We start from the raw sequence: 25,320 nt of genomic DNA, 5'->3' as shown, positions 1-25,320 counted from the left end.
GAATCAGTTGGGAAAGTGAGCCGGTTTTAATTAATAAAAGGAGTTTCCTGTTCCTCTGTGGAGTGGCGTCTCTGAGCTCAGGGGCATCTTGGAGTGAGATATATATATATATATATATATATATATATATATATATATATATATATATATATATATATATATACATAAACACACACGCACACACACACACGCACACACACGCACACTTACATACACCTGCAAAATACTTAAATGTTTGTTGTAAAGGCATGCGTGGTAAAGGTATATGCGTAGTAAAAATTTGCCTGGTAAAGGTATATGCGTCCTACTGATGTGTGGTAAAGGCATTGCATGGTAATGACCTTGTAGTAAATGCTGTTTCCCCTAGATGACATATACATTTTAGGAACATGATAATGAAATATAGGCAAAAAAATGTAGTGTTTAAATCCTCACTTGTTTTGGCAGCACTTCTTTTTGCCCTCTTTCACCTAATGTGAATAAGGTAAGGGAAAGTTAGATAGAGCTTGAACAGCTCTGGTATAACTACAGCAAAAGGTGAGTGCTGTCTCACAGTTATTGCGCTTCCATCACTGATCATTAAAATACAGAGAACAATATATTTGAGATTATTGTAAATTGATGAGATAAAACAATGTAAACATTAAGGATTTCACAGTGACCAAGGCTATGCTTGCAACGTGGTATGCTGCTGGTTGTTGTGGAGTGTGTTTCTACGCCTAGTGTAATCTTGTAACATTCTTTCTATGTCTGCTTGCTTGGAGCCAGAGACTGCATGGCTTTCTTGAATGAATTGTACAGGGCTGATCGAATCTCTAGGGGGCTTTCCATTATTTAATAAGGTTAAGTGATAATCTTCAGTCTAGACTAGGAAATGCAATACCAGACACCAAAGCAAGAAAAAATAGATCACTGGCCATTAGAAATCACAGTAGTAATGCTTCCCTCATTGTGATTTCCACTTGCTGCCTTGAGTAACCTTATTAAATCGTTTATCAATATGTTACTTAAATATCCCTCCCACACAAGGACATTCACTTAATTAAAACCATTTTAGTTCATTTTATCGTTTTACATCTTAGAGTATTTGAAGTGGATCAACACTTTGCAGGAAATATTGAGCGGATTGCTTCAGTCACATTCCTTTCCCACGATTACACTCAATGTAAACATGACCCAAGTCTGCAACAACGTATAGGTGACAGCTGTTGTTGTCATGTGATACCATATGCACACATCACATCCTTTCTTCGCTGTCTTTTCAAGATCTCGAGATTATTGAGGGAAATTGATCATTGTTGTAGCAGCACTACATAAATGTCTTCTTTTAAATCAGCCACATTCAGTAGCCATTTACTAATGTACTGTTCACTCCACTCACAATAGAAAATGCATTCTTGACACGAACGGTGCCTGTTGTAATTGTATCATAAAACATGCACTTTTTGTAAGTAGCAAGGCTTTCCCGCTCTTAAAATTATATCTACATCCAATGCCTAAACAGTCTTTATAGTAATGACCAATAAAAACACACATTGAGGTATGGGCGCATGTACGTAGCTTGAAACGTTAACTATCACAGGTAGGTCTTACTACAAAATTGAACATACATATCAGCCCCAGATTCATAATTTTTTTTACAAAGTAAAATATTCCATAATTTCCTGAATGCGCATATTTGGCATATTTATTTCCCTATTGCATTTTTCCATGCAATATCCTCCCGGGGAGACCGGTTTGAGCACAGCACCCCTTGCAGAAACTGTGGAATTAGCTTATGCTATGGCTACAAAAAATGTTCTGCAGAAAAAAGTCCACAATTGCAATGTCTTGGGATTTGTGTATGTAAACTAAGCCTTCCCATATAATCTTTGAAGAAATGTGTTTTGCAGAAAGCACTGAATGTTTTTAAAAGTATGAGTTAAGGGAGGAAAAGCTTTGCAGTATCGTTTAGCCCAATATATATTATTTTCCGGAAAAAATAGATTTTGACAACAGAAGGCAAATACTTTTGAAGATTATGCTGTCTATTCAGAATGTCTCTGACCTCTCCTGATCTAATTTAAAGCATACAGCTACTACCATGTAAAACAGAGTGTGATGTAAACACCTTTACCACATCAAGAATGCATGCATTCAACTCAGACTTTACCACAAAGGCTGATGTCTGTAGTAGCACTTGAGATGCAGCAGATAAAGAATATATATGTTTTACCATGTTTTTTAGCAATTATTTGAGCATGGACATGGAAAATATTTACGTGTTGTTAGAGACAGCTATTACTGCAAACCCTTGAACTTCCTGATCACGTGCCTGCAATGTGAGGACAGGGTTAATGCTTCCTGTTGGAATGATAACCCACAACTTGGTCCAATGACGGTTCACCGCACAATCATATGGCAAAAAAAAGCAAGTCACACAACTAATTATATCTGAACACAGGTACATCAGCTAGTATTTTACTAAGTATTTTCTGCTTCCTGAACGTTTATGTGTGTACAATCTTATAATCATGCACCACACGTGGTAGGTTTACTAGTTACTTTATTAACTCGGAGCGCCGGGGATACACAACCGCTTGCTGTGGAACGGTCGGCGCCAATGCACAAAATGGCCGCCTTCCGTTTCCGTTGCTGTCCTTCCTGTTCCGCCTAGCGGAACACTAGAGCGCTAACGCAAGTGCGTTACCACATATCTCCCCCCTTTACTCACAATGAATCAACAATAATTGTTCTTACTTCCAGTCCATGTTAAAGTCCTTGAATCTCTCTGGCGTCTTCACTTCTCTCCCCACTCTGGTTCTCACCTTCACTATTCTCTCACTGCGTTCCTGTTCCCTTCTTCCAGTACTCTCTTCTCCTTGGTTTCCACCCTTGTCCGTTATCTCCTCGTTCCTCTCTTCAGTCCAACCGCTCCTCTGTCCTTCTTTCTCTCTTGCTCCACCTTCATCTTCATCTACCTTCTGCTCTCCCTCTTCTACGTTCACATTCCTTCCTCTGCTACTTTCTCCTTCTCCATCTTCTTCGACATTCTCTGGTCCTTCTTCCACATCACTTTCCCATTTGATGATCTTGCTGCATCTGGCCATCCGGTCCTGTGACCATACCTTTCCATCGCTCAGCAACGCCGATCGGGCGTACGGTTCTAGTACTTGTAATGGCGGCGAGAACTTGCTTTCGCCTTTCTTCTTGAGGACCGCTAGTTTGACTCTCACCCAGTCTCCTTTCTCTAGTTCTGCTCTCTTTACTTTGTGGTTTTTGTTGAAGTGTGTCGTGTAGGTCTCCTGTGCTCTCTCTAGGTTTCTTTTTACCACTGCTGGAGACCACTTGCTCTGTATCACCAACTTCCTCCACGCCAGATTGTCCTTGGTGAACGCTTCTCTCCCCCTCAAAATCTTAAAAGGGCTGTATCCGGTGCTTCCCGGTGTGATCCTGTATGCCCAGATCATCTTCTCCAGTTCTTTCTCCCAGTCTAAACCATCATTGATGGCGGCTTGGATGGTCCCCATAATCACGCGGTTAAACCGCTCCACTTGGCCATTTCCCGCGGGATGGTAGATGGGTGGGTGCTTTACTTCAATCCCATTTCTCTCTGTGAAGGTCATCCACTTTGTCGAGGTGAACTGAGGTCCATTATCACTAATGATGACTTTCGGAATTCCTTCTCTTATGAACGTGGACTGCAAGAAGTTCACCACCGCTTCAGCGTCCATGTTTTCTCTTACTTCTATTTCAGGCCATTTAGAGAATTTGTCCACCAGTGCTACCACATATTTCTGTGTCCCTGCTTTGTTTAGGACTGGTCCCAAAATGTCCACTGATAGCATTTCCCATGGTCCATCTGGTATTGGGAATTTCCCAAGAGGTGTTCTGATTAGACTTTGTGATTTGTCTGCCTTGGCACAAGACTCGCATTGCCTCACGTGCCTTTCAACCTGCGCGTCGATGGCTAGCCACCAGTAAGCTTGTCTGGCGAGGGCCTTGGTCTTGGTGATGCCCTGGTGTCCTTCATGTAGTAGAACCATCAAGTGTTCCAGTATGCCTTGGGGTGGTATCACTTTGTCCCCTCTCAACAAGAAGATGGAATCCTCGGCCAGCGATAGTTCCTCTCTCACCTCCCAGTATCTTCGGAGCTCTTCCCTTAGATGTCTCTTCTCCGGCCATCCATGGATGACATACCCCTTAATGGCTTCTAGATCGACATCCTCCTTGTATGCTTCCTTCCACTCTTGCATACTTATCACTTTCTCTGCCTCTTGGATCGTGGCGACTACATAGCCTTCCCATGCCTGTTCTTCTTGGTCACTCCCAGCTTCCATGGCTGCCGCTCTGCTAAGGAAATCCGCCACTTTGTTCTGTGGCCCGGAGATGTGTTCCACATCGTACAGAAAGTCTAACAGACGCAGAGCCATCTTGGCAATCCTGGGCGTGGCGTGCGCATGGCCACTCGATGTCAACACTCTGACTAAGGGTTTGTGGTCCGTTTTTACCAAGAATCGCGCTCCCCACAGGTACTGGCGGAATCTCTCCATGGCCCACACAACTGCCAGCATCTCCTTCTCCACCACGCTGAACTTTTCTTCGTTGGGGGCTAGGGATCTGGATGCGAAGCTGACAGTGTGCATCTCGCCATTCTTAGCGTGTTGCATTAAAACTGCCCCCAGTCCTCGGTCACTGGCGTCAGTCGTGAGGATTGACTCCGCCTGGGGATCGAACCCCTTAAGAGGGATGGTGGTACTCATCTCTTTCTTTAGTGTCTCAAACTCCGCTTGTTCCGCCTGACCCCACAGGAATCTGTTCCTCTCCTTGAGCAGCTGTCGTAGGTGGTGCGTCTTGGATGCAAACTGTGGCACAAACTTGCTGTAGTATTCGGCCATTCCCAAGAATGACCGAACATCTTCCTTCTTGCTCGGGATGGGTGCATCTTGAAATGCCTTCATGTTTGCGGTTTTGGGCTTGATCCCTTCTTCACTCACTTCGTGGCCCAGATAAGTGACTGATTTCACTCCCAATCTGCACTTTGACCATTCCGCGGTCAGCCCGTTGTCTTGTAGGATCTTGAATACTTTGTGGAGCTTTTCATTGTGGTCGTGCATGGATTTCCCCATCACCAAGATGTCATCTTGAAAGAATTGGACATCGTCAACTCCTCTCAGTAACTTGTGCATCATCTTCTGGAAGACCGCGGCTGCCGAAGCCAGGCCAAATGGCATCCTTACGAATTCATAACAGCCAAACGGTGTGATGAATGAGGTGAGATGTGTGCACAAAGGGTGTAGTTTCACTTGGTGATAGGCTGACGATAGGTCTACTGTAGAAAACCATTTGATGTTCTTGGTCTTTGACAACATCTCGTTTATGCGTGGAAGGGGGAACTTGTTGATGAGTATATTTTTGTTTAATTCCCTCAGGTCCACACATAGCCTGACCTTGCCGTTCGGTTTTTGAGCTACCACCAAGGGAGAAAGCCACTCTGCACTCTCTATGGCTCTGATTACCCCTTCCTTCTCGAGTCTGTCCAGCTCCTGTTGTACCGCCTCTCTGCTTCTGAACGGGATGTTCCTCACTTTGTGTACCACCGGCGCCGCTCCTTCTTTCAGCTTGATAAGGTGCTTGTATCTCGTCAGCTCCCCTATTTGGCCACTGAATACTCTTGGGTACGCCCTTTTCCATGACTCAACGTCGTCTCTTTTCTCCATGTCCATAAGCAGGATCTTCTCGATTCCTCCTGGATTCAGTTAAATTCCTAAGGCACCCTGGTCTCTCCAGCTTAGCACCGAGGGGCCTTTCTCCGCTATGTATAGTTTACACATGGCTTGGCGGTCCCTGAACTCGAACGATAGGGGACAATACCCCAACATTGGGATCTTCTGTCCAGTGTATGTGTCGGGTCGCAAGTCCATGGGGTGTAGGTTTTTTCCGTGTGTTGACACAAACTTGTCTTCCCATACTTTTCTTTGAATTATGGAGATGGGAGCTCCACTGTCCGCTATCATTTCCAATGGTATTCCTCCGATGTGCATGTCCAATCGGGGCTTGTCAGATCCTGACCCATCCATCTCTAACACCTGGACATCTATGTACAGGATTTCCTCTAGATCTTCCATTTCTTCCGATTCATTGGTATCGTCCTGCTGCTCTCGGTCAACGTACTTCACCGTTGGTCCTTCCGGTTTCCGACGGCAGACCTTTTCGTAGTGACCAAATATTCCACAATATGAGCATTTTGCCCGGAACGCCGGGCATACCTTGTCATTTCCTAGATGGGTGACGCTCCCGCACCTGTAGCAGCTAGGACGTCCTCCCTTATTCCCTCTCAGATCTGTGGGATTGGTGGACCTCTGCCTCCTGCCTTCCAGATTTTTCTGCGGTTCCCTTTGCCTGGGGCGCTCCCCTTTTTGTTGTGTCGTTATCTGGCACACCGACTGTGTACCTCCAGTTTCCTTCTTGGCTGCTTGGGCACAGCGTTTGGATAGTTCTACTTTCTTTACCATGGCCCAAATTTCTTTGAGCGGGGCGTCTCCGTTCACCCATAGTTTCTCCTGGACGTGGGTGCTCGAAGTATGCATAATAATCTGGTCCCGGATTAGATCGTCGTGTAGGGCGCCGAATTTGCATGTGATTGCGAGTTTTTGCAGGGCAACCACATATTCATCTACTGTTTCACTACTCTTTTGCTTCCTTTGGAAAAAATTGTAGCGGTCAATCGCAACACACACGACCGGCCGGAAGTGAGCGTCTAGGTCGGCAATGGTGTGGCTGAATACGTCAGTGTCTGCAGCATCCCTTTCCACTTTCACAATGGTGTCGTAGATTCTGATCCCCTCCGGGCCCAGGTTGTGTAACAAGATTTTTTTTCTTCTTTTGCTGGAGTATGGAGCGCCTGCCTCCTCCTCTAATGCATCAAGGTAGTTAAGGAAATACCTCTTCCAGTCCTCCCATAGCCTCTCCGGTTCCCCTGGATTGGTCAGGAAGGGCACAAGCTGCGTGAGGGACGATGATTGAACAGCCATTCTGCCAGCTCTGTTTCTGGTGGGCTGGGCGGAAATAGTCTTCCCTTGGGGGCTGCCCGGTGCGTTTTGCCTGGTCGGGTCCCCTTCTTCTGGGTCACTCTCACTGTCTTCTCCTCGTTGTACGTGTGTGGGAGTAGGTATTGACTGTGCGCCTGCCCCTCCTACTGCTTGTGTATTTGCCGCTTCTTCCAGGCTAGTGGTGGAAGACTCCCCTCTGCTCTCTCTCTGTTCCGCCAGCTTGCTAGGTTGGGCTTCTCCTCACTGAGGACGATGCTCCCCTCTGCCCTCGGCTCGCCTCCCTTTGCGCGGGCACTGTCGCTATGCTCGCCTGTCTCGGGGCTAGTGGGATTTTGGCTCCCGGCAATGGCACGTGGTGTGTGGTGCCAGAGCACCTGCAGGCCTACCTCTGCTGCCTGAACTTCCTTTGCGCTGCAAGCTGGGATGCACGCTGTGCAATGCCCGGTGTAGCCCTCTGCCACGCTCCGTTGTAGACTCTATCACGTTCGTTTTCCGGTCATCGGAAAATGCAGCCTCCCCGGACTTTTTTTTTTTCTGTTGCACGCTTCCGGTGGTTCGGCGTTACTCCTGAAGCCTCGTCGCCATTGTACAATCTTATAATCATGCGCCACACGTGGTAGGTTTACTAGTTACTTTATTAACTCGGAGCGCCGGGGATACACAACCGCTTGCTGTGGAACGGTCGGCGCCAATGCACAAAATGGCCGCCTACCGTTTCCGTTGCTGTCCTTCCTGTTCCGCCTAGCGGAACACTAGAGCGCTAACGCAAGTGCGTTACCACAATGTGTATGAGAGGGACTCCTGCGTGCATGTCTGAGAGCAGCAAACATTTGTTTTCATCATTTTACTGCAGGTATTTTTAGGAGTGGTCGTTGATTCCTATTCAGTTTGCAAATGGCATTTAAATCTGCCACATTTACTGAATTGAAGCGATATCCCACTGATTGTGGAAACTTACCAAGAAAGATAAGCCATAGGTTCACTGAGTAATTACACTGCTGCTGTTTTCGGAATTTCTGAATTACCTCTATATGTTGAATGAGAGATCTAACTTCGTTTGTTGATCAGTGTATGGAAATTCCTGAATAATAATAAAGGACATATATTCTCACTTTTTATAGTGGTAAAAAAGCGTGCAACAAAGTTTGTTTCCAATGACTAGAACGCTCACAATGAGCGGAGGGATCCCCACGACATCTGATCTTATCGGCAGCACTAACTTTTGTGAATGACGCTTCATGAACTCATCAATCACTGCCAAATAGCTAAGGGCCTCATTTGGATGTCGGTCAAGGAAAGGTCGGAGGCTTTCCGACCAATATCCAAGGTTTGACTTCCGGCCACCTAATGACAATGTAGGCGGCCGGAAGTCAAACTGTCCGGTCATTCCGGCTGGCTTCCGACGAGTTTCATATGAGTACGGAGATTGTCACATAACTTTTCTAATTCACACTCTGAATACTGCAGGTCTGAGTCACTAAGTGACACATTCTCACCTACTCTGCCGATCAGGGTCACACTTAGGATGTGGAGGGAACATGTGTGTTCCATTAGTACCTTCCTGAAAAAAATGATTTTCAACTGCAAGCCTATTTTTGTATCTAATGTTTTGAAAGTGGATTAGGATATATCGCACTTCTAGTAAGGTGGATGGGATATTCATCTAATTTTTTTAAGTAGTACCCATTCACCAAATTCTACACCCGTCACTTAGTAACAAAACAAATGGGCCAAGCTATGTACTTAAAGACTGTTCTTTAGTTTGAGCTGTTCTAGGAATCCATCATCAATTTCAAAACAAATATTATTCCTGTTGAGCATCAGGATCAGAGATCTATAGTTAGCTTTTTTTGTTTCGTTGTGTATTCAACACTTGCGAGCATATTTTTTTGAAAGCTTAGAAGTCTCCTGTTAGCATAATTAAATGGCATATTTTGCAAAGGTTAGCAATGTGATATGATCCTCTCCAGCTGACAGCAAGAAGCAGCACCGACTATAAATTAATCAGTCTTTTCAAGATGTTTTCCACATGGTTCTGAAGTGGAGCTCTTCCATCTGAATGCACCCCCACTGAGGAAGTGCTTGAATTGACCGCAGGGGACGTATTTGCTATGTCAAAGCAACCCTTATATATACAAGGCAGCACTAAACACAATGAAAGTACAGGGCTTTCATGCTTGAAAAAGTTTTGTGCATGAACAGAAGCCAGATCATGTTTTTCTCTCTTCAATAAATATGTCATCCTTTTATGTGCGATTATAACAGGTCAATATGGGCACTGCCAGATGAAAGGGCTACAGCTGAATTCAGCAGGAGGTTGCTGGGAAGCATCATTTTTATTACTAGACAGCATCAAAGGTTTCCAAATGTGTCAGAGTCAGAGGCATATATTTTATTCAAGCAGCTTCATGGGTTCCAGTGCGTTTAATAAAAACAGGCTTGCCGTAACACGTCATCATTTCTCTATCAACCTTCATTTCCCTTCATGTATATAAAACCTGTGCCTGCTCTGCTCGTTTGAAAATAAATATATTATCTTTTTTTAAAGTTTGCCCTGAAAAAACTTTAAATATCTTAATTCATACTAGCCAATTAACAGAATAAATTATATTTCTAATGTTTTTAAATTTCGTCAGAATCAATAAAAGATAATTTTCAGATTTATGTGTCAGAATAGATCATTCCATCATAAATCTTTTCTGAGGAGCCGGGATGTCCTGCAAAATGTTGTTGTTTCTCGAGGCTTCTCTTAGGCGGCAAGATCTTGTTCCACAAAATTTGAGATCAACTGCATGGTGGCCTTAGGAGTTGGGTCCAGCTCCGACTGAAACCCAAGGTCAAGATTCTTGACATGTGAGTGGGCGAAAAACTGTACTTCGACAACAAAATGACTGCAGTGGCAGGAAAATGGTGAGGAAAATTCTGCTCTTCTTGTCTGAAGCAGCAAGAAAGACAGTAGTCCAGGCCTTGATAGTGTTAAGACTGGAATACTGCAATGTCCTTTCTCGTAGACTGACATCGGGCAGGATCAACAGACTACAAAGAGTGCCGAATGCTGCAGCCTGGCTCATACTGACTTTGCCTAAGTGTGTGTCAATAGAGGTTGCTCTCAAACAGTTTCATTGGCTCCCTGTGAGACGGAGATCCTCATTTAAAGCCTTGTGTTTCTATTGCAAAGCCCTAAATAACAAAGGTCCACGACATTTGCAACAGTCTATCAGATCTTATGCACCTCCAAGGAAACTCTGATAAGCAAGGGAGATGCTGGCAATTGTACCCAGATCTAAGAAAGTGCGCATGAATGGGTCTCATTTGGCTACCTGGCACTTGAATTGTGGAATGCTCTGCCCTTAGCAGTTCATCAGGCCCAGTTGGAAGCCCTGTTTAGGAAAAAACGTAAAATTTGTTTTTTTAGCTGCTGATGTCAGGGGGTTTGATAACTGCATTGAGGCTGGTGGACACCAGCGCTGGGACGCCTCAAACGAGTTAGCTATGCACTTTAGAATTTGCGGTATTATTATTATGATTTTTGGAAAAAAATATATCACTTATGATAGAGACTACAGCACTCCACTGGACACCCAGGCACAAGGTTGTTTCCTGAATGGAGATCATGGACTGAATGCTCCTATCTGAGAATGGATTAACTCATCCACAGTCCAAATAGGGATTTGGATGATTGGTGATTGATTAATAGAGTCTTCGCTGTGTTCACACGTGCATGTGTGTGAGAGAAAGAGCAACAAAGAGAGCAACATTTAGAAATTTAAGGATGGAAAGAAAGGAACATCAATTCTCACGGTTAGAACTAGAGGAAGAAAGGAACAGGAACCGAGATGACCCAACCGCTGTTGGTGTGTCCAGGTTTGACACTCCCACTTGAGAGCCCAAATGTATTGTCCCACAGTGTTGCATCTGGCACAGCAGCACTATGATCAGCATGTTCAGTGACACTGATCAGTTTTTATAACGGGGAGGCTGCTGGACACAACATTTTAACATAACATGAATATGAATGAGTTTTATTATTTTAATAGAGGTTTTATATGAAAGCTCTTATAACGTTGTATACTATTTCAAATCCTACTTGATTATTTTGTTTAATTATACCTAGAAGGTTTAGGCCACTTTTTCAATTTGTTTTATTTTAGATTCTTAAAAAAAAGAACGGTTCTACATGATGGTGCTCATATATCACTGTTCTGAACTGTAAAATGATTTGAGCTGTTATTAAAACTTTTTTCCTTTTGGTAAAGCACTCCTCCACGAGAGTGCATGTGTTTTTAAGCAGTCTCCCTTGTGTGGTTCTATCCCCCTGCACTCTGTGCACATGCACTTGTTGCCTATATTCTTCTCTCTGCACCTCCACATTGCTCTCACTCTCGTGTTCACCCTCGTTACTTTCTCAACCATAGGCTTCTCCCCCAAACTCTATGCATCATTTTCACCCATTGCTTTTCCTCCCGACATGCGCTCTCAATGTTGCTTCTGTCCCCAGCCCTCTGTGTTGCTTCCCCCACCTATGAGCTGCTGTTATCACCCGTTGCTTCTCCTCACCGCCCCTCCATTGTTTCCCCACCCACGCTCTCTTTGTTGACCCACCCGTTCCCTCTAGGTTTCTCCCCCCACCTGTTCCCTCTATTTTGCTCCTTCAACCCGTTTACTCCATGGTGCTCCCCTACCCGCGCTTGAAAAAACACCCTTTCACAATTAGCTTTATTTTAATTGCCGATCCAACTCAGCTTGGCAAATAAAAAGAAAAAAGATGGCTGCATCATTTTGTAGGTACGCACATAAGTGGTGCAGGAACGGTGTACAGTATGGCTACAAAAGCTTTAAAAAAGTTAATGGGTCTTCAAAGTGTGAACTACTGGCTTTGGCAATGGTGGTTTCTTTTTGTTTATTTTAGCCAAACAGACCAAAGATATGCATTAGTCATCGCTTGCTGTGGAAACCTTAGTTTAAATTAGTTCAACAATCAATACTTGGCCATTTGACCCCAAAATTTTGACAAAGGTCTAATACTGTGCATAATGGAAGCTATAACTGACGGGGATTAATCTATGTCCCAGTGATGTTCACTGGGGGGAAATCCATAGGTGAATCAGGCATGCTTTATAGTCAAGACAAACAATACCCTTCCAATCACATTGCTTTGTGCTGGTTAAAGATGGACATGGCAGCTAAGATGTGATATAGAGTATTGTCTTTGATGATGGCTAGGAGTGACATATGTTTTCTTATGTTGGTTGAATTAAGGAGTCTAAGAAATGGCTTTCCATGCATTTAGTGGCTGTGTCCCAAAGGAGGCTGAATATCCCATTTTAAATGTTGTTGGGGTTTCTCACAGAGGCCCAGGTAATGGGATCACAGATTTAAATTTTGAAGGTAGATCTAGATGAAGCAGGTTTGTTGATGAGTTTGAATTTGTGTGAGTCACAATACGTCTAAGAACATGTTCTTGGAGAGGTCAAAACCATGTGAACATGTAAATATATACAAGTATAACTCCTCTCTTCTGCCAGTGATCATTAGGTTGGGAAAAGTACTCGGATGGATCTAGAACAGTGATTCTTAACCTTTTGACTTCTGATGACCTCACTTACATCACTACTGGAACCCGAAGACCCCCACTGAATCATAATTGGAATCTGGGGACCACTAGTGAGTCATTTTTGGCATCCGTGGACCTTGGCCTAAGCAATTTTGATGATTTGATCCCCAAAACAGTGCACAAAAAACAAATCCATTAAACAAATATGCATATGGGGCCACATGTATGGCCATTTACTTTTGCGCCTCGCAATTTGCAAATCTTAGTGACTCACAATTTGCAAGTTGAAAAAGGAGACACATTTTGCTATCCCAGTGGGGTCTCCAATGACCTTCCTCATCAATATTTATGAGGCAGGTAGGAATTTGCGACTCTTTGGGAATGGGCAATAACACAGGGATGTGGCCTGTGGGGACAGCAGACTCTGATGTCTGTGTTTCTTTTTTGAATAAAGCAACTACTTTTTTTTTTACTGCTGCCGTTTTCCTTAAGATGAATGGATAGGGGATTAAGGTCAAAGCAGAGTTGCTTAAGCTTCAGCTCACAGTTTCAATTCCTTGAGTGATCTCTCATTCCATCAATGTTTCACAGTTTTCTTTTAAGGACGAGTTATTCAGAGTGGTACACTGTGATTTATCGTTTATCTGAAAACAACAGTTCACAGTTCAAACTCGCTCAGTGATGCTTCAACCTGTACATATTTTGCAGTTATTTTTTCAATTGGAAGAATAGCTCGTTGGTACAACAATGTCTCTTATGTCTCTGAAACCGTCAGTTCATGGGGTATAATTTCACAAGCAGTGCCTCGGCCCTTAGGCAGCGTGCAGTTGTTTCTTTATGTTGAAAGATAGCTCAGGAATAGAATCTTTTCTCATATCAATTTCTATATTCTTGTCTCTGGTATCACTGAAACCGACAGTTCATATATGGGCCAGACGTATCAAAGGGTTTTACCCATTCTGTGTCTATGGGAAATGTCTTCATACATATGGCCCATAGGTCCCAATCCCATAGCATCCATTAGATAAAGTGTAGTTGTTTCTTCAACTCTGATTATCTCAAAGTGTAATCTTGTGTCTGGCATTGCTGGCACATGCAGTTCATTGGGTTCAATCCCACCAGTTGTGCCTCAACCTTTTCATGCTCTACAGTCTTTCCTTTAAGTTCCAGGATAGCTCAGAAGTATAATCTCATCGTGTATCACTAAAACCAGCAGTTCAAGTGTTTGAATCTCACAAGAGGTGTCTCAACCCCTAGATAATGTGAAGTGTTTTTTTTAAGTGTAAGGGAAGTTAAGGTATAGCCCTATCTCTGGTATCATTGAAATTATTTATAGGTTCCAGTCTCACCTGCAGGCCCTCAATCCTTTGTACAGTTTTCTCTTTAGAGAAAATTAGATAAATAACATAACGTAATATTGCTAAAAACTACTATCAGGATTTTATAACATTTTACCTAAGTTCATCTAATGTATCGCAATTTCTGTTTACAAATATTGTATTTTATATTACCCCTCCCCTGCTGATGACGGAACCGGTCCGTCATCAGCTGCGGTGGCGCTGTGCTGATGACGGAGCGGTTCCGTCATGGCCCGCCCAACGCTACTGTGCGGCGCGAATTCCGCGCCTACGCTGAGCGTTCTATTGAGCGGGCGGGGCCATGACAGAACCGCTCCGTCATAAGCACAGCGCAACCGACGCTGGTGACGGAGCGGTTCCGTCCCCAGCATGCGCCCGCCGCATTTCCGCCCCGCCCCCTTAGCACTGCGGCGGAATAGCCGCCGCAGTGAAGGGGTTAATAACTCACTGTTTTGATGTGATCGACTTTTACAACATGTTTCTCAAAGTCCAGGCCTTATTTCCAATACACCAAAGGGACCCTGATTGCCACTGCCAATGCTTTTTTAACCCCACATGTAAGTTATTTCTCTTCCGGGCTATCACCCACAACCACTTAAACAATAGAATGTATTTTCGTATTTTGAAAGCATTATATTGTGTTATTGCTGCCTATAAAGACTTATGCGAATTTCATACACTCTGCAATAGTGACAATGACTATTTACTGTATAATCCTCTTGTGCCTTGCTTGCAGTCTTCAAATAACAGTTTCAGTGGTCATGCATTTTAATAAGCCTGAATTTTCACATTTTGTTTGGTTTTCAGCACAATTCATATTTAGAAACAAGACATTCTGTGCCATATGCTTCTAAAGTGGATCTCCCCTGGGGCAAGACAGAAATGTAAGTCTGCATTCACAGGCATTTTTCATTTCCTAAGCCTTCTTAATGCCAGTCTCTGAAGCCTGCTGTCTATGTCTTCAAGTACCTAATGTTGTACTTAATCTCATTATGCTCCTTGTCTTAGTGTAGGATGTGGCTGGCAATGAATCTGTTCTTGAATAATACAAACACAAAATTAATGTGGCATAAAAGGTATTTTGTGTGGGGGAGCTGTGAAATAACATGCTATTGTTTTTCTAAGGTGTTAGTTCCTTCTCACATATGTTTTATTCAGGAAAAAACAACAATTTCGTAAAAGCTGCTGCCAGATTCCTCTCTGTTACAAGTTTGCTTCTTATACTCAAGGGTGCATTGTGCCTTAAAAGAATGCTTGCTGCCGGCACTTGCGCTCAGCTCCACAAGAAATGCACACGAATACAAATGGGGGCGCAGTGTAATGTTTATGTTGCATTTGCCAAAATCCAGACCTGAAAGTAGTAAAGATGTCTTTCTTAGCCAGTCTATAATATATTATTGCCGTATAGCTTGCTGCTGAGGGCTATACTGGTTGTTAAAAGCCTGCATCCTGAGTTATAGGCTCATACCGCAAGTTATGGCCAAAAACGATGGAGAGTGTCTTTAAAAACGGAGGCAGAAGGGTTATAAGGTTATTAGAACATTCCACCACTGGAAGAAGAATGTTTTAAATTAAAAACATGTGAAACAGAAAGAGAATTATTGAAACTCCTAACAGAACTATTTTCTTTTTCTATCATATTTCCCTTCTCAATATCTGCCTTTAACTCACTGTGGCTCGGTAGTTGCGTCAGGCTGGACATCTCCCTTCCCAACTCTGTCATGAACATTTTTAAAGTTGTACTTGAAACTCACCAGTGATGTCCTGGTTCCTCTGTAAGACAAGTTTACCACACTTCAAAGGAGCGAATGGTCTGGTAGCTGCATAGCTAGGCTATCATTAATACCCTTGCAAATTCTTCAACATCCTATGTAATATCAATGTTGGAGCTGTTAATGTCTGCAGACCGTTGCCTGACCCAGAAATGGAGCTTGTGAAACCACAGAAAAAGATTCACTTTTACCCATCTTTTATCTTTTGCAAATCCCTAGTCTTTGATTAATTGCACCATGATGGATGCCCCAAAAATGTTCTTTGTCCCTCCTTTGTTGTGCTGTCCTGCAAACGTCCTCATTATGACTGGTCTGGTTAATTGTCATATGTGTGATGACTGCTTTTACCTCACATGTCGCAACTATGATTTTTCTGTGATAAATATCAGCAGATCAGATTTGTCGATAGTTATCATGGGGAAAAAACATGGTATTTACTCAATCATGCAGATTTTGGAGCATTAAACATAAACAATAACATGCTGTTCCCCAAAATGGAGTGGTATTTATCGCACCCACATAAATTCCAACTCAGAAGAGCTGGATGTTTTCAAGCGCCGAATATTGCACCATTTACTGGTCAATGTAATCACAGTGGGATAAATTGATTAACGCTGGTATAACCAGTTTCCAGCACACCTCATACATGCTTCACCATCAGAAATTACAAGTTAGGAGCAATGAGCTCTGTTTCTGCTCCACAGAGTGTTGATGTTTTCAAGATCCTTAGGTTTTGCAGAGAATCCTCATCATTCCATTTGCTCCAAACAATGTCAAAATTACATAGTCACAAAAAAGTGGAATTACATGAATGTCATCTCAGATGTAGGGACGTGCTATTCACAGAAGATGCACAAACTAGGTACCCATCGGACGCTACAGGGCTCCCATCTTCATGGAAACTAGCCGTGCTTGAGCGCCTAGGGCTGCAATCCTGCTTGAATAACTAAGGCCATCCACAACACAATGGAAAACCTGTACTAGGCATGCCCCGAAACTGAAAACAGTGATGGATCTATCAACATTTAGAAGTCAAACATTCATTTTTAAATTGCATTTTTCATGAATGATGTGCCCTCTACAAGGGAGAAAGAGCTGGAAGCTTATTAGCCAATGGAGGGTTGCATTTCCCACAGCAAATGCAGATGCACTGTACATCAAGTTGATGTGCAAAAGAAACCCAGCTTTCACACATACTATGGTGCACATGTTGATGGAAGACCATTCATGGTGAACCCTTGCAGAGCTCCAAACCATGAATGTGCTGGCAAGGAGACCAACAAATCTGAATTAAAAAGTCAGGTCATCCACTAAAGACAATGTAACCAATTCCCCTTCATTCACAAAAAGAAAACTAAGAGACTGTGACTGAGCTCCCCCACAAAATGTAAAAAATAGGGTGAGGCAACTGCACTTGAACTACTATGTCAATATTGGAAAAAATACCTTCTTTGAATGGAAATACCAATATTTTTTATCTTTTTCAAAAATTCCAAGTAAGGGCATTTTTAGGTCGGGCATGTGACAGCGTGTGCGCTGCATGTGCTCTGGCTTGCGAGGCACTATTTTTTTTTTACAAAAAAGGGTTTGGAGCCTGCCTATTGCTTATCATTTGCTGGCTTCAGTGTCACTCTCTTTGTTGCCTCCAAATTGGCCTCCACAGGCAAAGCATCACTTCCTCTGCTTTCCGTGGCCCATGGATTAAATATAGATTGATTCAACTTTATCAGTGCCCGTCTGCTGCTCACTGCATTATTGAGGTACTATTTATTCTTCCCACTCCGCCTTATGCATGGTGATTATTTCCCTTGCCTCCCACCCTTCCATGTCATGGTTGCTTTTCTCTTAAGCAAAAAGATTTCAGTCTGATTTCCATGCGATGGCAGACATCTTTTTTTGTTAAGCGATCTCTTCATCGGTCACAGTTGGGAAACGAAAGTACCTCTGTGGCCTCTCTAATCAGTGACATCTCCTCACTCTCCATTAGTTATTCAAGTCTACGTCATACCACAGACCATAATGCCAGGGGAAGGGGATGATGGTCTTCATTAGAGAAGCTGTTGGGAATCCAGCCAATGAAACTTGTCTCTAATCCTGGCTTTGATATTTGAACTTGCGTGATCGTGGACAGATCACTGATTTGCCTGTGTCTGACTTAAGGTACTGGCAAAAGTAGGCATTGCTTAGAAACAGACAGAACACTGGTTTCAAGCAATGTATGAAAAAGGGACATTTACAGTTCTGGTACTGTGAGGTTCTTTCAAGGGCGTTTAGCATAGCACCAAAGAAGGGTGCATGTCTCGCGTGAGAGTTTCCAGGCCCAGGTACCAGCTTTATGTCATGTGCTATGTGCAGGAGTGGGTCCTGGAACTTGGAACGTTGATAGGAAGGAGTGTTCAAACCAGCAGCTGTTTACATCACGGGCCCGATGTAGGTAAACGGGATTTTCCGATTTCAAAATACCGAGGCGGGCCGAATCGGTATTCTGAAATCGGAAAACGAGATGTAGGAAAAAAATACCGACTGAAGACCGATTCGGTCGGCATCGGTAATGAGATTCGGTACGTTCCGATTCAGCTCGGTCCGAATCGGAAATTACCGAATCGGCCAACAACGAATCGGAAAATACCGAATCGGCTACCACCGATTCGGATATTTCCGATTCGGCGAATACCGAATCGGTAAAAGCCGATTCGGTAAAAACCGATTCGGCAATCATAGACCCATGGCGAAAAAGCCCATAGGAATGCATTGCATGACCCGATTCGGCTTTTACCGATTCGGATAATACCGAATCGGATTTTACCGAATCGGATTTTACCGAATCGGATTTTACCGAATCGGATTTTACCGAATCGGTAAAAGCAGACTCGGCAATAGGCGATTCAGCCAATGAGGTGGCTCCCCCTCCCCCACCCAAACAGGGAGTGGCAACCCTGGCAGGTGCAGCCAATTAAGAAGTTTCTAGAAGTTTCTGGAAAGCCTGCCTGAGCCCAACACACAGTTAGCAGCAGTGGGAGAAGGAGGTTGCAGACTGAGCAGGAGCAAGAGAATATGGCAGATCAGGCAGGAAGCCAGAAGTCCTCCCAAAAGAGGAAGCCCAAATTCACCACCACAGAACTACAGGTGCTGGTTGAGGAGGTGGTGAGGGTGCACCGCCAGCTCTTTGGCAAGCTGTCCCTCAACGTGCCAGACAGCACCAAGAGGCGATTGTGGGCAGACATCGCCCAGAAGGTAAATGCTGCTGGAGTCACCCCCAGGTCCATTGAGGAACTTAAGAAAAGGTTCTATGACCTCCGCAGCCTCACCAAGAGGAAGCTGGCCGACCTCCAAAGGCAGGCAGGACTCACCGGAGGAGGCAAGAACCCGGCGCCACCCCTCACCGAGCTGGAGGAAATTGTCTCCAGCACCATCGAGAGGGAGAGCATTGTAGGGATCGGGACCCTGGACAGCACTGCGATGGCCACAGCTACAGGTAAGAAGCATGCGCATCATGACACACCCTACCAGACACCTCCCCATTAGACACAATGCATAGGCAAACACCAGCACTGTACTGTCACCAACATACAAGAGACAAGCACCATGGTACATGTAGTCAGCAGGAGTTAGCCAAATATGTCAGTGCAGAATCACAAGACAGGAAACAGTGTGACACGGTGTAAGGAGATGCAAGGACATGTGGAATGCCATAATTGTACTGACTGTAATACATCGGCACTCAGTTTACAAATGCTTCTTTGTACCTAGGGGCACCATCAGGCGGCACCACTGTGGCAGCAGAGGGAGCTTCGACATCACATACTGCAGTGGCAGGGCCGAGCACCAGCCAGCCTGGCCAGGAGGAGGAGGAAGAGGATGAGGAAGGAGACACCCCAGGGCTTGGAATGGAGGGAGTCCTGGTGATTGATTTCCAGGCAGTGCACTCCCCAGTACTGCCCAGCTCACCCCCCTTGCAATTTTCCCCATACAACTCCCCAACAAGGCAGACCATTCCGCCGACAACATCTCCTGCCACAACCGTGGCCTTGCCACCCGTCCTACCTGTCCTGGGAGCAGGGGCTCCGGGACCGGCCAGCACCACACCACCACCAGTGGCACCCCAGCCCACTCAGCAGGCCGGAGGCAGCAGTGCCAGACGCCGTGCCACCACCACCACCACCACCACCACCACCACTGCTGCACCAGCACGGGAGGGCAGTGTGTTCCTGGGCCTGGAGGGCCAGATGGTCAAAATCCAGCGCCAACAGGCCAGATCCACCATGGCCTGCCAACGCCAGCTCCTGCAGCACAACCTGCAGATGGGGGAGTTGGTGAAGGGGTTCCAGGCTGTTGTGGACAGCAACAAGGAGGTGGCAGCAGGGTTGGGCAGGCTGACCACTGCCATCACCCACTCCTCTGCCAGGCAGGAGGAGCATGAGGTTGCGCGCAGGAGGGATGCCCGGGTGCTCAACCGGGCCATGGCCCGCCTTGCAGCGGCGACTGCACAGCTGTGCCATCGTAGCGCAAATCAGGAGTCGGTGCAGAGTCAGCATACTGCTGAGCTGATCAGGGGGATGGCCAGGATCACCACGGCCATGGAGGCCATGTTAATATCAAACGCCGCCTCCAATCCTGCCCTGGACCTGGGTGATGCTGGTGACAGCAGCAGCCGCAGCAGCCCGGCCAGCGCTGCATCAGAGCCAAGGAGGAGCACCAGGCGCTCCGCTGATGCTGCTGGCCATTCGGAGGGGGCCGAGGGACACCCCAGTGGGTCTGGAAAGCGGGCCAAAAAATAGGCTGGCAAGGGGGGATGATCATACCAGAACCCTGGACTTTATTTGTTTTGACAGACTCCATTTTTCTATGCACTTCAGTGATGTAACTGTGGTGCATCACTATTAAAAAGTTTATTTTCCAAGCAACATTTAGCTGTCTTTGCATCTGTACTCAGTCAGAAATAGTTCTCAGTGATCTCCTCACGTCTGTATCTGCCATCACATGGCGTACACACCCCAGCTGGCTGTGTCAGTGGCACAGCTTCGTCGTCGTCATAGTCCTCGTAGTCAGACAACTCCACCTCAGTGCCCTTCTTGACCGCAAGGTTGTGTAACATTGCACATACAGCTATGATCTTGCAGCAGGTGATGGGGGTATACTGCCTTGCACCTCCACTCTTGTGCAGGCATCTGAATCTACTTTTCCAGATGCCAAAGGTCCGTTCAACAACATTCCTTGTGCGTATGTGGGCCCGGTTATACCTCCTTTGGCTGGGTGTGGAGGGGTTGAGGTAGGGGGTGAGTATGAATGAGCGGAGGGCATATGCACTGTCGCCTGGAAGAGAAAGGGGTCACATTAGACACATGCATACATGTATTACACCTACCTACTATGTGTTATGGGGGTCTGATGATGTGGCTCACCTAGGAGGTATCCTTCTCCAAAATCGCCAGCCATCAGCCGTGCATATATGCCGCTCTGTTGGAATATATAGGAGTCATGGGTACTCCCTGGAAATTTTGCTACCAGGTCTGTGATGGTGCACTTGGCATTGCAGATCACCTGCACGTTGATGGTGTGTGTCGATTTCCGATTGCGGTATATGTATTCGGTGTCCGCTGGTGGGCAAATCGGAATATGCGTGCCATCTATGCAACCGATGACTTGGGGAAAGTGTGCCATCTGGTAGAAGTCCGCTTTGGTTTGTAGCAGTTCTGCGTGGGTTGCAGGGAATGAGATGTATTGGTCCATCCTGTCTATCATGGCGTCAAGGAATATGTGGAAGAACCTTGACAGGCTGCTCTGGCTCACCCCTCCTGCTGCTGCTACTCCACTTTGATAGCTGCCAGACGCTACCAGGTGTAGGCTGCATAGCACCTGGACGTGCGCAGGGATGGCGTGTGCCCTTGGGGTGTGGTGGTCCAAGTATGGCTTAAGGTCCCTGATGAGCTCAAGTATGGTGTCAGAGTCCAGCCTGTATCTCTGTAGGATCTCAGCCTCAGTGAGCATGAACAGGGTTATCCTCTGTCTGTAGACCTGTTCATTTCTTAGCCATTCCCTCAGTCCTTCCTGCTGTAGCCGTAGCCGCCTCGCAATGACATAGAAAGCTGCCATCCTGCAAGTTGCAATGCATTTTGGGACTGTTTATATGGGTTGGAGTTGGTTACCACCTGATTGCAATCCATGGTAAATACCGAGTGAATTCTACCGATTTTGAGCCGATTTCGGTGTTTCTGTGCCTCCCTACATCTCCCCAACTGTCGGAATCGGGGAATTTCCCGATCGGAGATTTATACGAATCGGCATGTTTTCCGAATCGGATCATGTCCGAATCGGTATTTTTTCCGATTCGGTACATGGACCGAATCGGTGATTTTCCGATTCGGTGTCACTAACGATTCGGTAGTGGGACCGAATCGGTGATTTTCCGATTCGGTGTCACTAACGATTCGGTAGTGGGACCGAATCGGTGATTTTCCGAATCGGTGTCGCTAACGATTCGGTAGTGGGACCGAATCGGTGATTTTCCGATTCGGTGTCACTAACGATTCGGTACATGGACCGATTCGGTCTTTGTAACCGAATCGGTGTTTTTCCGATTCGTTACATATCCGATTTTCGGTATGTACGTATCGGATTCTTTCACATTCGGTACACATTCCGAATCGGTTTTCTATCCGATTCGTTCTGTTTTTGGTCCCCTACATCTCGATGGCTGTTTACCGATCGGTAAGGGCCAAAAATCAGTATTTTCGGCCGATACCGATCGGTAAAGCCCTACCTACATCGGGCCCTTAATGTTTCTTTGCAGCTTTACTGTGCTATATATAGCAGAGGTTACTGTTACACAACTCAGTGGTACTCATATTATTCACTGCAGAAGGATTAAATATTCAGGTGGCAAGGGCCCAACTCACAGGCATATGGGCCACCCAACACACTCTTTCTCTACTCCCAACCTCTCCTCTGCTAGATTAGTTGTCATCTCTTCTATGCTCTCCTTTCAACTTTCTCCCAGAAGAACCCCCACCAGCCCCAGAACACCTCGGATACCTCTCTGTGGTAAGCCCACACCATTGACCCTCGCTAGGTAAATACGATCCTTTGCACCCCTTTTCACCACCATCTCTTCCATCTCCATTCTGTACCACCACGCTCAGCCCCTCCACCCCTCCTACAACGCTGGCATCATCTATAGCAGCAGCCCCCTTCACTTGGTACTTTCAATGGCACATGTTGGGTGAAAATTGAGTTTACTGAACACCTCTTATTCCAGTACGGTCTAATAGTTCCTTTGGGATGACATATAAAGAAATTTAAAAAACATGCAAACGTATTTTGATACAAACCTAGTGCCTCGAGACACAGCCTTCTGTACCTACTTTTTGGAGCAAAACTAAACCTGAATAGACCGGATGCAGCATCAACTTTCAAGATACCTTGTGTCAGACCAACACACCAACTTTTGATACAATAACACATTCACTATGGAGCTTTGCATGCTTATTCATGAATTGTTTGGTTTATGTAAAGCGCCTACATGAGGTGTCATTGCAGTCACTCGTTAGGGGAGCAAGGCATTCCGGCAAACCACTTCTTTCATACGAACAGACAAAAATTGATGGTTCGTGGGTTAATGCACCTGCTGGAGCGCTTCTATGTATAAACAAGGACAGTTACAGAGTGCGGCTATTGGTGGTTTAGGGTGGAAAAGAGGGAGAGGAAGCTTAACGTAGGTTTCACTGAAGTAAAAAAGTGGTTTCAGACCTATTTGCATTTCAAAACACAAAACACAGATATTTTAAAACTAGCAGAGTGTTTTAATGTCCCTTAAATCGTGCCCGGCTTTCTTGAAGAAAGAAAATCGAAATAGTTACTGTGCATTGTTTTGTTTCTGGAGGCTGCATTGACCATTCCATGTAGACCTCCCAAGGAAGGGGTATTTTTTAAAGAATACCCCATTACGTCGGACCATGAGGGGATGGCCATGACATAATGGGAAGATGATAAATGTAGCCCGAAAGCCCGTTTCTCGTGCAGAAAACGTAAGGGCATATTATCAAGACAGGCGATAAAATTATCGCAGTTTTAGCGGCAGTTCTGCCGCTAAAACGGCGATAATAGGCTTGATAATATGCTCTATGGAATTCCAATTGAAGCTCATGTTAAATGTGAAAGACATCTAACATGGGCTTCAATAGGAATTCCATAGAGCATATTATCAAGCCCATTATCGCCATTTTAGCGGCAGTTTTCTGCCGCTAAAACAGCGATAATTTTATCGCCTGTCTTGATAATATGGCCTGTAATGAGTAATGCTGGTGTGGTCTGCATTACTTACGGCTTAACCCCTTCGATGCTCATGACGAGCTCAGCGCGTCATGAGGTATACCTCTCGTGTGCTCATGACGAGCTGAGCGTGTCATGACCACACCCATTTACATTAGGGCCCAGCACAGGAGAAGGATACCATCAGCAGCGATGGTGTTAATAATAGGCCTATACACACAATAAATTGCCGAAGAAGGTGAGGGTCTCCCACTCGTGCACCCCTCTGTCTTTTCTCTGTGCTCCTCGTGTCGGATGGAGTGCGGCCACCCTGTTCTTTCCACAGACCCGCAGTGTGGCGCCTGCCCCTCCCTGCTCATATTCCTGTCGCTGAGGATGCAGCTGCTTGTGCCGCTTTGCAATGCTGCAATCATGGGGCTGTCATGCTGAACTCCCCAGGAGGTGTACCGGTCCTGTGGTTCAGCTGGCCCCACCCCCAAGCGGCAGCCACGTTAATCCTGGGAGGCACTGAGGCAGCAGGCGTGGGTTTGATCTTCACCTGTGTTTGGCTGGGTGAGTTCTTACAGTGCAGTGCTGCCCCCTACAGTGACTTTCTAACATGAGGACTTACCTTGCCACCAGTGTGAATTTGAACTGCCATGGCATGATCTGACCAACCCCCTGCTTGGCTGCCCAGGAGGGTTCATATGTGCACCCATATTCTGCCTGTCACTTACATTAATGCGTCCCACGTCATACCATACATGGTTCTCGCACAAGGGGCCCTCTGCTGGTGTATCCTGGAATAATCTGCTGAGGTGCCTGTGCGCCTGGGTCGGCTTGGAGGTGTCTATCCTGCATTGTACTTGCCTTTGTTGTCTGCACCTCTGGCTGCCATGGCCTCGATACCACCCTTCGAGTCGTTTGTAGTGGAGGGGCCCCCATTGGTGCAAGCGGCACACTGGAAAGAATGGGTGGAGTGGCTAGAGGCCTACTTTGCTGCAGTGGTGCTAGACTCAGACAGACGATGCCCTATGTTGCTGCTTCTGGGGGTGCGGCTATTCACAAGCTTGGCAAATCTGTGGTGGAAAATGGACCACACTACACATACACCACTCTGAAGGAGGCGCTCACGGCGCATTTTGAGCCACTTGCAAATCCTGACTATGAACGATTCCTGTTACGCTATGCGGGCTGTCACCAGAGGAATCAGTTGACGCTTTTTACAATTGCTTACAAGATCTTTCCAGCGCTTTTACGCTACCGGACACTGCTGACCAGATTCAAGCCCAATTCATTCAAGGTTGTGCCTCAGTGAAGCTGAGGAAGAACATTCTGCAGGTCCCTGGAATGTCCAT

General features: G+C 45.6%; 1 protein-coding gene across 2 annotated transcripts in view; it reads left to right on the top strand.

Annotated features, from left to right (window-relative positions):
• Window positions 1-25,320, top strand: part of CDH11 (cadherin 11) — a 274,044-nt gene that overhangs the window by 175,510 nt on the left and 73,214 nt on the right. The window contains exon 2 of one of the 2 annotated variants that reach the window (XM_086947717.1): window positions 14,751-14,827. The exons of the other annotated variant lie outside the window; for it this stretch is intronic. The gene's annotated coding sequence lies outside the window, so the exon portion shown is untranslated. The remainder of the gene's footprint in view (window positions 1-14,750; window positions 14,828-25,320) is intronic. 2 annotated transcript variants of the gene reach the window in all.

This window comes from Lissotriton vulgaris, chromosome 12, assembly GCF_964263255.1.
Source record: "Lissotriton vulgaris chromosome 12, aLisVul1.2, whole genome shotgun sequence".
Classification (NCBI taxonomy): domain Eukaryota; kingdom Metazoa; phylum Chordata; class Amphibia; order Caudata; family Salamandridae; genus Lissotriton; species Lissotriton vulgaris.
The sequence above is the reverse complement of the archived record's forward strand: the minus strand, read 5'-3'. Positions and strand labels throughout refer to the sequence as shown.